The sequence below is a fragment of the Trichomycterus rosablanca genome, chromosome 23, assembly GCF_030014385.1.
Source record: "Trichomycterus rosablanca isolate fTriRos1 chromosome 23, fTriRos1.hap1, whole genome shotgun sequence".
NCBI classification, from domain to species: Eukaryota; Metazoa; Chordata; class Actinopteri; order Siluriformes; family Trichomycteridae; genus Trichomycterus; species Trichomycterus rosablanca.
In genome coordinates this window covers 8,649,028-8,664,285 of record NC_086010.1, presented here as the reverse complement: position 1 = coordinate 8,664,285, position 15,258 = coordinate 8,649,028, and the positions used below count along the sequence as shown (strand labels likewise).

The 15,258-nt window shown below is 38.1% G+C and overlaps 1 protein-coding gene across 1 annotated transcript in view; it reads left to right on the top strand.

Moving 5' to 3' along the window:
• The window catches only part of acad11 (acyl-CoA dehydrogenase family, member 11), a 64,640-nt gene that overhangs the window by 12,452 nt on the left and 36,930 nt on the right, over positions 1–15,258 (top strand). The gene's annotated exons all lie outside the window — the stretch shown is intronic.

Below are 15,258 nucleotides of genomic sequence, written 5' to 3'. Positions count from 1 at the left end.
TACTACCCATGATAATCACACAGGAACACAGCAGTACGGCAGTTCATCATCACTTCAGCTCACTGAACATTAAGTCTAAAATCAGGCTATTTGAATGCATTGTTATCATAATCATGAGTAATTCATCTGGACTTAAAGCACAGCTGGATGAGAACACAATTTGCCTCATGTCCAAAACTGGAAAAAGAAACTCACACAGAGAATGGCTCAGTTGTGAAAGATGGATATTGTAGGAAAGTATGACTTTCCTTTTCCTCGGGACTTAATTATATATATAAAAAACAGAACTAGCTATCTGGAACGGGCCATAATTTAGTTTAAGGTAAAAAAGGTCATTGTACTAAACCTAAATACAGCGAAATGTCATTTGATAAACTTTTTGGCTGTTATTTATGGTTTTTTATTATTTGTTATTTATTTATTATAGACATATTAAAAGATCTTTGAGTTTTTTTGGGCTTCTTCACATCAGACTTATCATACTGTGTCTTTATGGATCTTCATTTCATTGATTTGGGTGTGGCCTGAATGAGGAGTGCTGTCCACATACATTTGGAAATATTAGGCATAAAACATCATGTTGTTTATTTCAGATTTGCTTCATATTTAATAACTGCTTTGGGGTCCATCTGCTACTTTTATCTTACTGTTATTTTTAAGAATTGTGGTTCCGTTATATCTGCCTGTAGAGACTTTGTTTTCTCTCTGAGGATAAAACACAGACTGTAAATATTTTTCTGCAACTAATTACAGTTGAAAATATTTGGTGGATTTGGGGTGTTGGTCTCTGCCTCAAGTCATTTTTTACGTTGGTGGATTTTTGTTATTTGTTTCTTTGACGTTTCCCTCCTAAATGTTTTATCTTTTTTCTTCTGGGGTTTGAGGTTTTCCATAAACACAAGGCTTAAACAAAATCTGCTGTTATGAATTAGAAGGGTGTTATATGTTAGAAATAAACAGAAAACCAGGATAACTCTGGGTTAGATTCAGGCCAGTTCTGTTATGTGTTCTGTACATGGCGATAGATTATAGATCCTTATCTAGGGCTGTACTGGCTACTATTTATTAAGATTTTAACTGTTGCTGTTAGTTTTTATTAATGTTGCTATTTTTTCCATTTCTGTGTTTATTTTTTTATACATAATAAGTACAATAACATGCTGGGATGGTGCAGATGCATCATTTTTTAAAAGTGACCTTAGACTGACAAAATTTAAACGTACATGGTGTACAAATTTAGCTTCAGTGGCTAGTTAGTAAGATAAAGTGATGGTTGAACATTAAAGCTGTGTGGTGTACAAATTTAGTCAAGTCGTGTCGAGTTAAGTTTATTTTTAAAGCACCTTTCTAAAACAGTCAAGCTTCTGTACATATAATAATATAAAATAATAAACTAAAAATAAATAAAATTGAGACACCAAAGACACCAAACAGAAAAAAATACAGCTCAAACAATACAAGTCAATATAAGTTAGTGTGGGAACTCATAACTGATCCGCATATAAACTCGCCTCGTGCAGGTGAAAAGATGCAGTCGGCTACTGCACACGTGTCGGAGGGGGCGTGTGTCAGTCTTGCTCTCTTCGATCAGGGCGGGGATCGGCATCAGTAGAGAGAAAGCAAAATGCAATTGGATAATTGGATACGCTAATAGTCGGGAGACAAAGGGAAGAAAATGGTAGTATGATGTTTGGATATTAAAGATGTGTGGTGTACAAATTTAGCTTGAGGGGCTAGTCACTATAATAATGTGATGGTTGGACATTAAAGATGAGTGGTGTGCAAACTTAACTCTACTTGACTAACCAGACACTTAAGCTTAGTCTATTTCTAAAGCACCTTTCTCAAACAGAAAGCCTGACCAAAGTGCTGTACAAAAATAGTAAGGAAAAATAAAATAGAATAAAACTTAACTGAACAACCAAATTTAAGAACTATAAAACCATAGAACCATACAAATAAAATAAAATAAAAAATAATAAAATACAGCTTAAGCAATACAAGCCAATATAATATATAATAAAATGTATATGTATTCTAATCACAAATTTACAAAGTACAGTGGACTCTTGACTTGCGAATTTAATTGGTTCCGAGGGGCTGTTCTTAAGTTAAAATGTTTGTTAGTTAAACCTGTTTTCCCATAAGAAATAATGTAAATAGAATTTATCTGTGCCAGACCTCCCAAACCCCCCATACCTAACCTTTCTAATGTCTTAAATGCTCTTTTTTGTTATAAATACAAGTATATTTTCCCTTAAATCCTAAATTATAGAATAGACATTCCTGTAATAAACAATAATAAACAACAATACACAGTAGTACTGTACATAAAAACACACATCACATTTCAGTACAGTACGTGTGTTATACCATACACCATAATACATTTCCTTCTTTTTTTATATAAAATGTATCTACCAGAAACAACGATAACTCTTATATTTCTCTATTATTTCCTTTTAATATTTTAAAATTCCTTTTTTATTATTTCCTATTTTAATAATGTTGTATTTTTTGGGTGTAATTGAACGAAAGAAAGAATACTTTACTGAGCTGAATTCCTTCTTCTCTCTCACTCACTGTCCCCTCTGTCTGATACACAGTGACAGCTACTGGCAGGAGTAATTATACAACAACAAATGTAATAGATTTGTACATTTTCTCAACACTATGCTTTCTCTGCACTTTCTTTGGGGACATTTTAATATTGAATTTTACAAAATGTAGTATAAAATCTAGTGTACAAATTTAGCTTCAGTTACTACTTCTACTACGTACTACTACTACTAGAAATATAGAACTTTAGAAAGACTGATCCCATTTTCTCAGCCCTTGTGGAAATGCTTTTCAGTCAAAAAAGAATACTGTGTGGTCAGGTATCAATGTTCCACACCAAACTCATTAACCTGCGCACTTATAAACCTTGCATTGCTATTTAGACATGAGGAATTTTGGTGGTCGTGTCACAGTTTAGCTTTTGTTTATTTACAAAGACTCCACGTTGAGTCATACTTTAGTCCCGCCGACGATAATGTGGAAGCAGGTCGGGTTTGTTTGTTCCAAGAATGGATACATTGGAAAGAGTTTTGAGCACATGTGGAAATCCTCTGGAATCACACGATATGCAACGGAAATAGGTTCAGTTTGTCATGCTTATTTGTAAATAAATGGAAATAAAGGTCGGCAGAGATATATTTAACTGTCTAAACACTTGTCCCAAATGTCCCAAACAAAAGCTTACAAGACAGTGAGACGGAGGAAAAATGTAGTTCCTATCAGAACTGGCAGTTATTAACCACTCAAAACCGCTAAATCATTGATCCTCATCTATCGCTGTTCTGGCTACTGTCTATTTTTTTTTTAAGATTTGATTTGTTAGTGTTATAGTTTTGTTTAGTAGTATTAGTATTGTTTCATCTCTGTTTTAATTTCTTAATTACATAAATAATAATAAGCACAGTAAAATGCTGGGATGCTGCAGATGCCATCACTTTTAAAAAAGTGACCCCAGACTGACTACTAAACATTTAAATGTACTGTACATAGTTTACAAATTTAGCTTCAGTAGCTAGTTAGAAAAAGAATGACCTTATAGATGCAACCACAGATTCCTGTTACCATTTCACGAGGTGCAAAGTGATGCGTCTGCACAGCAGCTTGGGCCCTGGGGACCTACTTCAAATCCCTGCATCTAATCACTGTCTGTGAGTTTTGCATGTGGATACTGGTAGCTCAGCGGTTAAGGTACTGGATTAGAATTCAGAAGGTTGCTGGGTCAAGACCCACATCAACCAAGCTGCCACTGTTGGGTCCTTAAATGAGGCCCTTAACTCTCAAATGCTTAGACTGTATTCATCGCAATTGGAAGCTGCAAATGCATGTGTTTCCTATGTCGCATAAGAAATCGCTGCTTTTTACTGTTAGTGTTTGTGCCAGTGTGCACACACTGATCACTTGCAGATGTACCCGGGAGGAAGGTGGTAACAAGGCGATGTAATGACCTACACTGGCTGTTTTTCTCACAAGCTTGTTTCTTACAGTAATGCTGGCCTGTAGCGTTTATTAATGTAGCGTATCATGTTTTAACCCCGGTTCATAATGCTGCATATAAGTAAAATTAACTGCTGTTTCATGGAATGTGGTACCCACATCTGATCTGTCTATCAATTTATCCATCCAACCATCCATCCATCAATCCGTCCATCAATACATGTATCCATCTATCCATCCACCCATCTATCCAACCAATCATCATTCTGTGAATCCATCCAACCATCCATATATCCATCCAACCAATCAACCAACCATCTATATGTGTATCCATTCATCTATCCAACCCATTATAATTCTGTGAATCCATTCATCCATCCATCCATCCATCCAACCATCCAACCAACCAATCAACCAACCATCTATCTGTGTATGCATTCATCTATCCAACCAATTGTAATTCTGTGAATCCATCCATTCATCCATCCATCTATCTATCCATCCATCTATCCATCCATCCATCCATCCATCCATCCATCCAACCAACCAACCATCAATCCGTGTATCCATTCGTCCATCCATCCATCCATCCATCCGGCTTTGATGGCGAACAGGCAAGTTAGAAGCCACTTTTGGGTGAAAGCTAAAAGACATTAGACTGGCAGTGATTTTGGACCAGAAGGCTTAGCTTGCAATCTGTGTTCCAATTTATCCCAAAGGTGTTCAGTATGTCTGAGTCCACTTAACTTCCTCTACACCAAACTCAAACCATGTCTTTATGGACCTTGTTTGTGCTTTGGACACACTCATGCTGGAACAGGAATGTTTTTGCCAGAAAGTTAGATGCATGTAATTTTATTTTGTAATTCTAATTTTGTACAAGGCGCTTGGGTGGCACAGTGGTAAAATTGTGCTCACTTCCACTGGGATGTACATACGGACATGATTTGCTGATTTGTGTCTGGGACCTACACACATGCAGATAGTTTCTTTTCACCTGACAAGTTCAGGGTCTCACGGAGCACAATATTCATGGATCAGCTGCACACCTTGATCGATCAGTACTTGCCCCACCGATGAGGAACACTGTCTCAGCCATTGTCCTTCCTTCCACACAGCCAATCGTGTGTGTGTGTGTGTGTGTGTGTAAGCGCCCAGCTGGTTGATAGCAAAGCTGAGATTCCATCTCAAGAGCTGAACACCTTTGAGCTGAACAACTTCTGGTCTAACAGCGGCTTCTAACTAGGGCAGGTGTAGCCTAGCGGTTAAGGTACTGGACTAGTAAGCAGAAGGTTGCTGGTTCAAACCCCACAACTGCCAGGTTGCCACTGTTGGGCCCTTGAGCAAGACCCTTAATCCTAAATAGCTCAGACTGTATGCTTTCACAGTACTGTAAGTCGCTTTGGATAAAGCCGTCTGCTAAATGCTGAAAATGTAACTGTAAGAGCTTTAAGTTTCAGCACTGGTGGGCTAGCGTGTTTCATCTCTGAGTTTCCAGAGGGACCTTCTTATCTTTAAGAAAGAACATTTGCCAAAAGGAATAAGCCAAATAAGAATGATCCCGCTTTAAAAATTGTAATTGTCATCAAGTACTTACTTAAAAAAAAAGGTTTTCTTGGACCATCAATGACCCTCATTTCTTGCTGCTGATCAGTGCACCGATTCTGATGCTTTTAATAAAATTTCATCTTTGTATTATGGTTCTGTGCCTCCTCTTGATAATTGAACACTGATTATTTCAATTTTCCCTCAACAAAATTCCTTCCTGGCCTGTCCTTCATATTTAGATATTTCTCGGAAGCCACAGAAATGCTCGCCCAGAACCAGCTGCTCATTCTCCTCTCTTGCTGTGCTTTATTCTTTAAATATTCCTTTTTTAGTCTTTGAACTCCTCAAGGAATAACAATTTCCTCCGACTCCCAAGGTGATGTGTGATTAAAATCTGGAAACTCTTAGCTTTGGTTCCTCACAGCTTCTCTCCTGTCTGCATGTGATCACGTCCAAACCACTGCTCTTTATCACACCATCTGGTGAGTGGCTCCATGATGGAGCTTTAATGTGCTTTCTGTTGCGTTCTAAACGCCAAGATTGCACATGTACTATGAGTAAAGTGCAAAATATATATAAAAAAATATATATATATATATATATATACTGTATATGGATTTACTCTAATAGGAGGCACAGTCAAGATGCAGGTTTGTTTAGTGTGTTTCTTTCGGGTGCTGATAAACACAGTGAAGGTAACCTGGCTGTACTGTATTGGCCTTGGTTGTGTATTACCGTGTGTTAGTGTTGTGCCCTGTGATAGATTACCCTGTCCAGTTTTTTCGTGCTTTGTGGCCAGTGCTAATATAATTAATTTGTGCTTTCTGATTTATTTTCATATTTATTTTGATGAATGATGAATCATTTACATTTTTGGCATTTAGCAGATCCAAAGTGACTTACAGTATACAGTCCAAGCAATTGAGGGTTAAGGGCCTTGCTCAAGGGCCCAACAGTGGCAACCTGGAAGTGGTGGGGTTTGAACCAGCAACCTTCTGCTTGCTAGTCCAGCACCTTAACCACTAGGCTACAACTGTCTTTTTTAAAATATATTTTTGTTTATGCATTCTTTTCCCTGTTGCTGTTCTTCAATGGTCAGGACTCTCCCAGGACCACCACAGAGTAGGTATTATTTAGGTGGTGGATCATTCTCAGCACTGCAGTGACACTGACATGGTGGTGGTGTGTTAGTGTGTGTTGTGCTGGTATGAGTGGATCAGACACAGCAGCGCTGATGGAGTTTTTAAACACCTCACTGTCACTGCTGGACTGAGAATAGTCCACCAACCAAAAATATCCAGCCAACAGCGCTCCGTGGACAGCGTCCTGTGACCACTGATGGTCTAGAAGATGACCAACTCAAACAGCAGCAATAGATGAGCGATCGTCTCTGACTACATCTACAAGGTAGGAGTGTCTAATAGAGTGGACAGTGAGTGGACACGGTATTTAAAAACTCCAGCAGTGCTGCTGTGTCTTATCCACTTAGACCAGCACAACACACACTAACACACCACCACCATGTCATTGTCACTGCAGTGCTGAGAATGATCCACCACCTAAATAATACCTGCCCTGTGGTGGTCCTGTGGGGGTCCTGATGATTGAAGAACAGCATGAAAGGGGGCTAACAAAGCATGCAGAGAAACAGATAGACTACAGTCAGTAATTGTAGAACTACAAAGTGCTTCTATATGTTAAGTGGACACCATGTTTAAAATCTAAGAAAATTAAATATTTAATAGTTTTCTCAGCTCTACACTTCTTTTAAAAGGCACTGTAGACTTTTTGGTCCTACGTGTAAACACACTCAGTGTTACTTTTAATAAACATCCTCCTTATACCGTGAGGAGCCAGTGAGTAATTCTGTGTTAGATCAGATGAAACGAAGCAGCGACACAAAGCGACTACAGATGCCAAAGCACGTACATTCACTAATGCACTCTATTTTTTTTTTTTTTTTGTGAAACGTTCAACTCGCACTCTGAATCACAGACCACATGTACACATTCGTTTCCTTTCTAATTTGTTCCACAGTCGAGAAAGACAGAGTTTGTTTTTCCTAAATACTAGGGAAGGTATTTAGAAAATCATCCAACAAATTTATGTCAAAATGTCAAACGTTTAACTGTGGTTACAACAGAATAACAGTGGAATGAAATATGTAATAAGGTTAGGTAACATTCATTAAACCATTTAAATAAAACCCACGCCAGTACTGATAATGGTAATTTTCTCTAAAGTAGATAGTTTACATGAAGAAATTACTTTAGCATCAATGACGGATATTTCCGAAAATGAATAAATAAATTCCATATGCCATACAGAATAAAAATACAGTAGACCCTTGACTTACGAATTTAATTGGTTCCGAAGGGTTGTTCTTAAGTCAAAATGTTCGTTAGTTAAACCTATTTTTCCAATAAGAAATAATGTAAACAAAATTACTCCGTGTCAGACCTCCCAAACCCCCCCTTACCTAACCTTTCTAATGTCTTAAATGGTCTTTTTTGTTATAAATACAAGTATATTTTTCCTTAATCTTAAACAATAATAAACAACAATACACAGTAGTACTGTACAGTACATAAACACACACCACATATCAGTACAGTACGTGTGCTGTACTATACACCATAATACATTTCCTTACTTTTATATAAAATGTATCTACCAGAAACAACAATAGCTCTCATATTTCTCTATTATCTCCTTCTTTATTTCAGTAGTGTTGTATTTTGTAGGTGTAATTGCACCAAAGAAAGAATACTTTACTGATCCGAATTCCTTCTTCTCTCTCACTCACTGTCCCCTCTGTCTGAAACAAAGTGACAGCTACTGGCAGGAGTGACTATACAACAACAAATAGTGTTTTATTTTTCTCACCACTGCGCTTCTTCTGCACCTTTTTTAGGGACATTTTAATATTGAATTTTACAAAATATAAAGAAAACACCGGAAAAACACCGTCCGCTGTCCGAATGTTTGCTCACTGTATGTGTGTATATACTGTGTATATATATATATATATATATATATATATATATATATATATATATATATATATATATATATATATATATATATATATATATATATATATATATATATAGATATATATATATATATATAGATATACATATACATATAGATATAGATAGATAGATTGATAGATAGATAGATACTGTATATATATATATATATATATATATACAGTTAAGGTCAAAATTATTAGCCCCCTAGGAACTTTTAAATATTTCCCTAAAATACTGCCCAATGTTTGCAATATTCATAAAATTTCATATAGTAAATCATTCATCAATGATGTGGCCCCATTTTGGTACACTTTAAAATGTAAAATAAATATTCAAGATTTCTTTATGAAAAATCTGGTGAAAACTGAGATGGTCAAAATTATTAGCCCCCATGTGATTTTGTGCTTTCAGAACAAATGAACTGGGTTTGAAACCACACCTGAGCAGTCAATTAGGTTTGAAAACACACCTGAGCAATCAATTAGCACTGAATCTTATTTAAGTGACTCCAAGAAGCAGAGTTAGTATCATTTGACTGCTTAAATGAAAGGGATACTCTAGGGTTGCTCAATAATTTTTGTAAGAAGCAATATCATCATGCCAAAAAGCAAAGAAATCAGTCTGGACCTCAGACAGAAGATAGTGGACCTTCATCTTCAGGAGGAAGGATATACTGCCATTTCTAAGCGTTTCATGGTTTCTAGAACAGCTGTGCATTGCATCATCGCAAAGCACAAAGAAACAAAGTCTGTTAAAAATAAACCTGGCCGTGGTCGAAAACGCAAGTTTTCCAAAACTTTGCAGCGAAAAATAATCAGAGATGTCAACAAGAATCCCTGGACCTCTGCAAAGATGATTGTTGCTGAGCTGGCTTCCTCTGGACTTGATGTTTCACGCAAGACTGTTGTGAGCGCTCTTCATCGTGGTGGACTTTGTGGTCATTGTCCAAGAAAAACCCTGTTGCTCTCACAGCGGCACACCAAAGCCCGACTAACCTTTGCCAGAGACAATCTGAAACATAAGGGTGAGTTTTGGAAGTCTGATGAAACCAAACTTGAGCTGTTTGGGCATATGGATGCTGCTTTTGTTTGGCGTAGGAAAGGGCGAGGCCTTCAACCCTAAAAATACTGTCCCCACAGTGAAGCATGCTGGTGGAAGCATAATGCTGTGAGGCTGTTTTGCTGCTTCAGGGACAGGAAACCTTGTTCGGGTGCATGGGACCATGAAAAAAGAAGATTATGTGGATATTTTGAAGAATAACATCAAGACATGTGCTGCCAGTCTAGGGTTAGGTCATTGCTGAGTCTTCCAACAAGACAATGACCCGAAGCATACATCAAAGTTAGTAAAAAACTTTTTGAAAGACACCAAAATCAAGGTTCTGGAGTGGCCCTCTCAGAGCCCTGATCTTAATCCTATCGAGAATCTGTGGAGGGAGCTCAAGGTTCGGGTCCATGCTCGGAGACCAAGCAATTTGCATGATCTTGAACAATTTGCCAAGGAAGAATGGGCTAAAATCCCTCAGGAGACATGTGCCAACTTAGTTAGAAACTACCAGAGGAGGTTGTTGTCAGTTTTGGATCAGAAAGGCTACACTATTGACTATTAGTTGTCAGAGGGCTAATAATTTTGACCATTGCATTTTTTGCTTTTTTTCTGTTTCAGTTCAGCAAACCAATAAAAATGTTCATTTGACCTTATGCAGATGTTGTCTTTGTTCTTGTGGACGCACACAAACTATAACCACTTAAGGTTATGGCCCATGTCATTGGAAGAATAAGGGTTTTATTTGATTTAATAAGGGGGGCTAATAATTTTGACCTTAACTGTATATATACAGTGTATCACAAAAGTGAGTACACCCCTCACATTTCTGCAAATATTTTATTATATCTTTTCATGGGACAACACTATAGAAATAAAACTTGGATATAACTTAGAGTAGTCAGTGTACAACTTGTATAGCAGTGTAGATTTACTGTCTTCTGAAAATAACTCAACACACAGCCATTAATGTCTAAATGGCTGGCAACATAAGTGAGTACACCCCACAATGAACATGTCCAAATTGTGCCCAAAGTGTCAATATTTTGTGTGACCACCATTATTATCCAGCACTGCCTTAACCCTCCTGGGCATGGAATTCACCAGAGCTGCACAGGTTGCTACTGGAATCCTCTTCCACTCCTCCATGATGACATCACGGAGCTGGTGGATGTTAGACACCTTGAACTCCTCCACCTTCCACTTGAGGATGTGCCACAGGTGCTCAATTGGGTTTAGTCCATCACCTTTACCTTCAGCTTCCTCAGCAAGGCAGTTGTCATCTTGGAGGTTGTGTTTGGGGTCGTTATCCTGTTGGAAAACTGCCATGAGGCCCAGTTTTCGAAGGGAGGGGATCATGCTCTGTTTCAGAATGTCACAGTACATGTTGGAATTCATGTTTCCCTCAATGAACTGCAGCTCCCCAGTGCCAGCAACACTCATGCAGCCCAAGACCATGATGCTACCACCACCATGCTTGACTGTAGGCAAGATACAGTTGTCTTGGTACTTCACACCAGGGCACCGCCACACATGCTGGACACCATCTGAGCCAAACAAGTTTATCTTGGTCTCGTCAGACCACAGGGCATTCCAGTAATCCATGTTCTTGGACTGCTTGTCTTCAGCAAACTGTTTGCGGGCTTTCTTGTGCGTCAGCTTCCTTCTGGGATGACGACCATGCAGACCGAGTTGATGCAGTGTGCGGCGTATGGTCTGAGCACTGACAGGCTGACCTCCCACGTCTTCAACCTCTGCAGCAATGCTGGCAGCACTCATGTGTCTATTTTTTAAAGCCAACCTCTGGATATGACGCCGAACACGTGGACTCGACTTCTTTGGTCGACCCTGGCGAAGCCTGTTCCGAGTGGAACCTGTCCTGGAAAACCGCTGTATGACCTTGGCCACCATGCTGTAGCTCAGTTTCAGGGTGTTAGCAATCTTCTTATAGCCCAGGCCATCTTTGTGGAGAGCAACAATTCTATTTCTCACATCCTCAGAGAGTTCTTTGCCATGAGGTGCCATGTTGAATATCCAGTGGCCAGTATGAGAGAATTGTACCCAAAACACCAAATTTAACAGCCCTGCTCCCCATTTACACCTGGGACCTTGACACATGACACCAGGGAGGGACAACGACACATTTGGGCACAATTTGGACATGTTCACTGTGGGGTGTACTCACTTATGTTGCCAGCTATTTAGACATTAATGGCTGTGTGTTGAGTTATTTTCAGAAGACAGTAAATCTACACTGCTATACAAGCTGTACACTGACTACTCTAAATTATATCCAAGTTTCATGTCTATAGTGTTGTCCCATGAAAAGATATAATGAAATATTTGCAGAAATGTGAGGGGTGTACTCGCTTTTGTGATACACTGTATATATATATATATATATATATATATATATATATATATATATATATATATACAGGGTGGGCCATTTATATGGATACACCTAAATAAAATGGGAATGGTTGGTGATATTAACTTCCTGTTTGTGGCACATTAGTATATGGGAGGGGGAAAACTTTTCAAGATGGGTGGTGACCATGGCGGTCATTTTGAAGTCGGCCATTTTGGATCCAACTTTAGTTTTTTCGATGGGAAGAGGGTCATGTGACACATCAAACTTATTGAGAATTTCACAAGAAAAACAATGGTGTGCTTGGTTTTAACGTAACTTTATTCTTTCATGAGTTATTTACAAGTTTCTGACCACTTATAAAATGTGTTCAAAGTGCTGCCCATTGTGCTATATACTGTATATAGAAAGAGAGAGAGACACATGGTCGGAGTCAACTTGTTTCAACATGTGTTTCGCGAATTTCGGTTCGTAATCCGAACTTTGTTCGTACGTTATGTTGAAAAAGATTGCTCGTAACCCAAAATGTTCGTATGGTAAACGGTTCATACAGCAAGGATCTACTGTATGGAGTTTGTAGCTATAACAGCCTCCACTCTTTTGGGAAGGAAACACCACGTTACAGTGCTTTGAAAATAGTATTGCCCTCTTTCTGCTTTAATTATTGCGTAATTATCAAATTTCTGATCATTTAACTAAATGTAGTACATAAAGAAACTTAAACAGTATTTATTTTTCACTTGTGTTATGTAATGCAGTCTAAATACTTTTTACAATTTGATATTAGTGTAATACATCATTGTGGACTGCTATAAGTCGTAAGACATTGCACTCCACTCGGGTGGCACGGTGGCTCCGTCGCCTCACAGCAAGAAGGTCCTGGGTTCGATCCCCAGGTGAGGCGGTCTGGGTCCGGGTCCTTTCTGTGTGGAGTTTGCATGTTCTTCATGTCTGTGTGGGTTTCCTCCGGGTGCTCCGGTTTCCTCCCACAGTCCAAAGACATGCAACTCAGGTGAATTGGAGATACTAAATGCCAATAAATCAAAACTTGTCATTTACTTATTAGAATCCTCTCTACTGAGGCAGCTGCCTCAGTGTTGCTGCCTCAATGTTTAGTATACAAAATGTTTAGTTTTTGTTAATAAATAACCATATTTGGCTGTTACCCTTTATTTAGTGGTTAACCCACCTGATACTTATTGGCTGATTTGAATAATAAAATTGGTTCTCTTTGGGGCAGTGGTGGCAGAAGTATTGCATATTAATAAATAAGGCATAAAATTAAACAAGGAGAACTTCAAGTCAAAAGGCTGTCTGTATACATGTTAATAAAAATGTCAGTGACAGGCAAACAAATCCAAGCATGTTTAACAATTGCTTATTGTCAAAATGCACCATAGCTGGTGTCATGTCTTCAATCACGTCATTTTAATCAATGATTAATGATACTGAGTCATCAGGGCGTGTAACCAAACCAGCATGAAATTTCCTCTACTGGTCTTTTTATTACTGGCTTTTCCTGGAATGAGAACCGGGGTTACACTGGTTTCAGAACCTGGGCCCAGTTTAGTTTACTGGAATAGCACTTGTTTGGGCTTTTCACATTTTCCTGAGAAGGAAATAAAGGGCAGCACTTTGGAAAATATGGGTAGCCTAAACACATGCTTGAACTTGATTATTGAAAGTGATTTCTCATGATTCAGATGAGTCAAAATTTGTTTTGTGTTTTCTGGAGAAAGAATAGTTTTGCTTATTTGATGCTTCTTCTTGATTGGACTTACCTGTTTTTTTTTTTTCCAGTCTTGGGGGTGCAAAGTTGCAAAGAAATAGCCCTTGACCACCATGATGAAGAGAAAACCTCTATGTTCGTGTAGGACATAGAGGTGTAGGTTCATAGAGTTCCATCATTTATAAAACACATCACAGCTTCATATCAACAAGTTTTTATACTTTATTTATTAAAAACCAGCATAACATAGTAAATGTGACAGTAAAGTAGAACATCAAGATGAACATTGGAGCAAAACCAGTTCAGCATCTAGAATGTAGATTTTAAATAGAAGACAGGGAACAGTTTATTACAAGTGCTAACGAAACGTGAATCTTAATGAATATATAAATTAATTAATAATAAAGATGATATCTTGAGGCTTTCTCCGACATTATATTGGAGCATGATGCAAAATATCCACATCATTTTTGGAAAGAAAAACACACATTAACATGTGCTGAGAACATGCAGTCAGACTCCAAACTGATGCAAAACAGCTTTCTTGACTAGGTTTTTTATTTTTTATTTTATTATTTTATTTTTTTTATTTTTTTTGCATTTTCTCCCTTTTTAGCGCGTCCAATTGCGTCATGCTTCCTCTCCACCAATGCCGATCCCTGCTCTGATTGAGGAGAACGAAGCTAACCCATGCCCCCTCCGACACGTGGGCAGCAGCCATATGCATCTTGTCACCTGCACTTTGACGAGTGCAGTGCAGCTCAACGTTGTGTACGGAGAGACACACCCTGAGAGCACTCTTTTCTCATCTCTGTGCAGGCGCCATCAATCAGCCAGCCGAGTTCATAATTGCACCAGTCATGGGAGAGAGAGAGACCCCATCCGGCTTAGTCCCACCCATATCTGAACAACAGGCCAGTCGTTGTTCATGTGGCCGCTCAGCCTTAGACGGCAGGCAGAGCTTGAGCTTCGATACGATGTATTCGAGATCCCAGCTCTGGTTCCAGCGTGTGCTTTTACCGCTGCGCCACCTGAGCGATCCCTTGACTGGGGTTTTAATATATTTTAATTACTTTCATTATTTAAATGATATAAATTCATAAATGGTCATCTGATTTTGTAAACAAAGCTGGCGCATGCCCACACACACTGAGGTTGTTGAGACAGTACAGTGTACAATATAATATATTTTAGTTAACATAATACTTAAGTGTCATGAATATTAAATCCTCAGTCAGGTAAGAACAAATATGCTGGTAAATGACCAATTTATTAAAAACATTTAGTGCTATAGCTAAAAAACATTAGCCAATTATATCAGAGTTTAAATATAGGTAAGTGGAATATATGATGACCAATAATAATTAGTATTTATATAATTATATACATATTATTTACATAATATAATACATACAGTATATTGTATGCTTTTTTTTATATTGTACATAAATTTTTGAGCTACATTTAATCTTCATTAAACTTAAATTTCTCTACAATAGTAGTTTTAATCTATTGGGTCCCTAGTGGACCAAGATGGT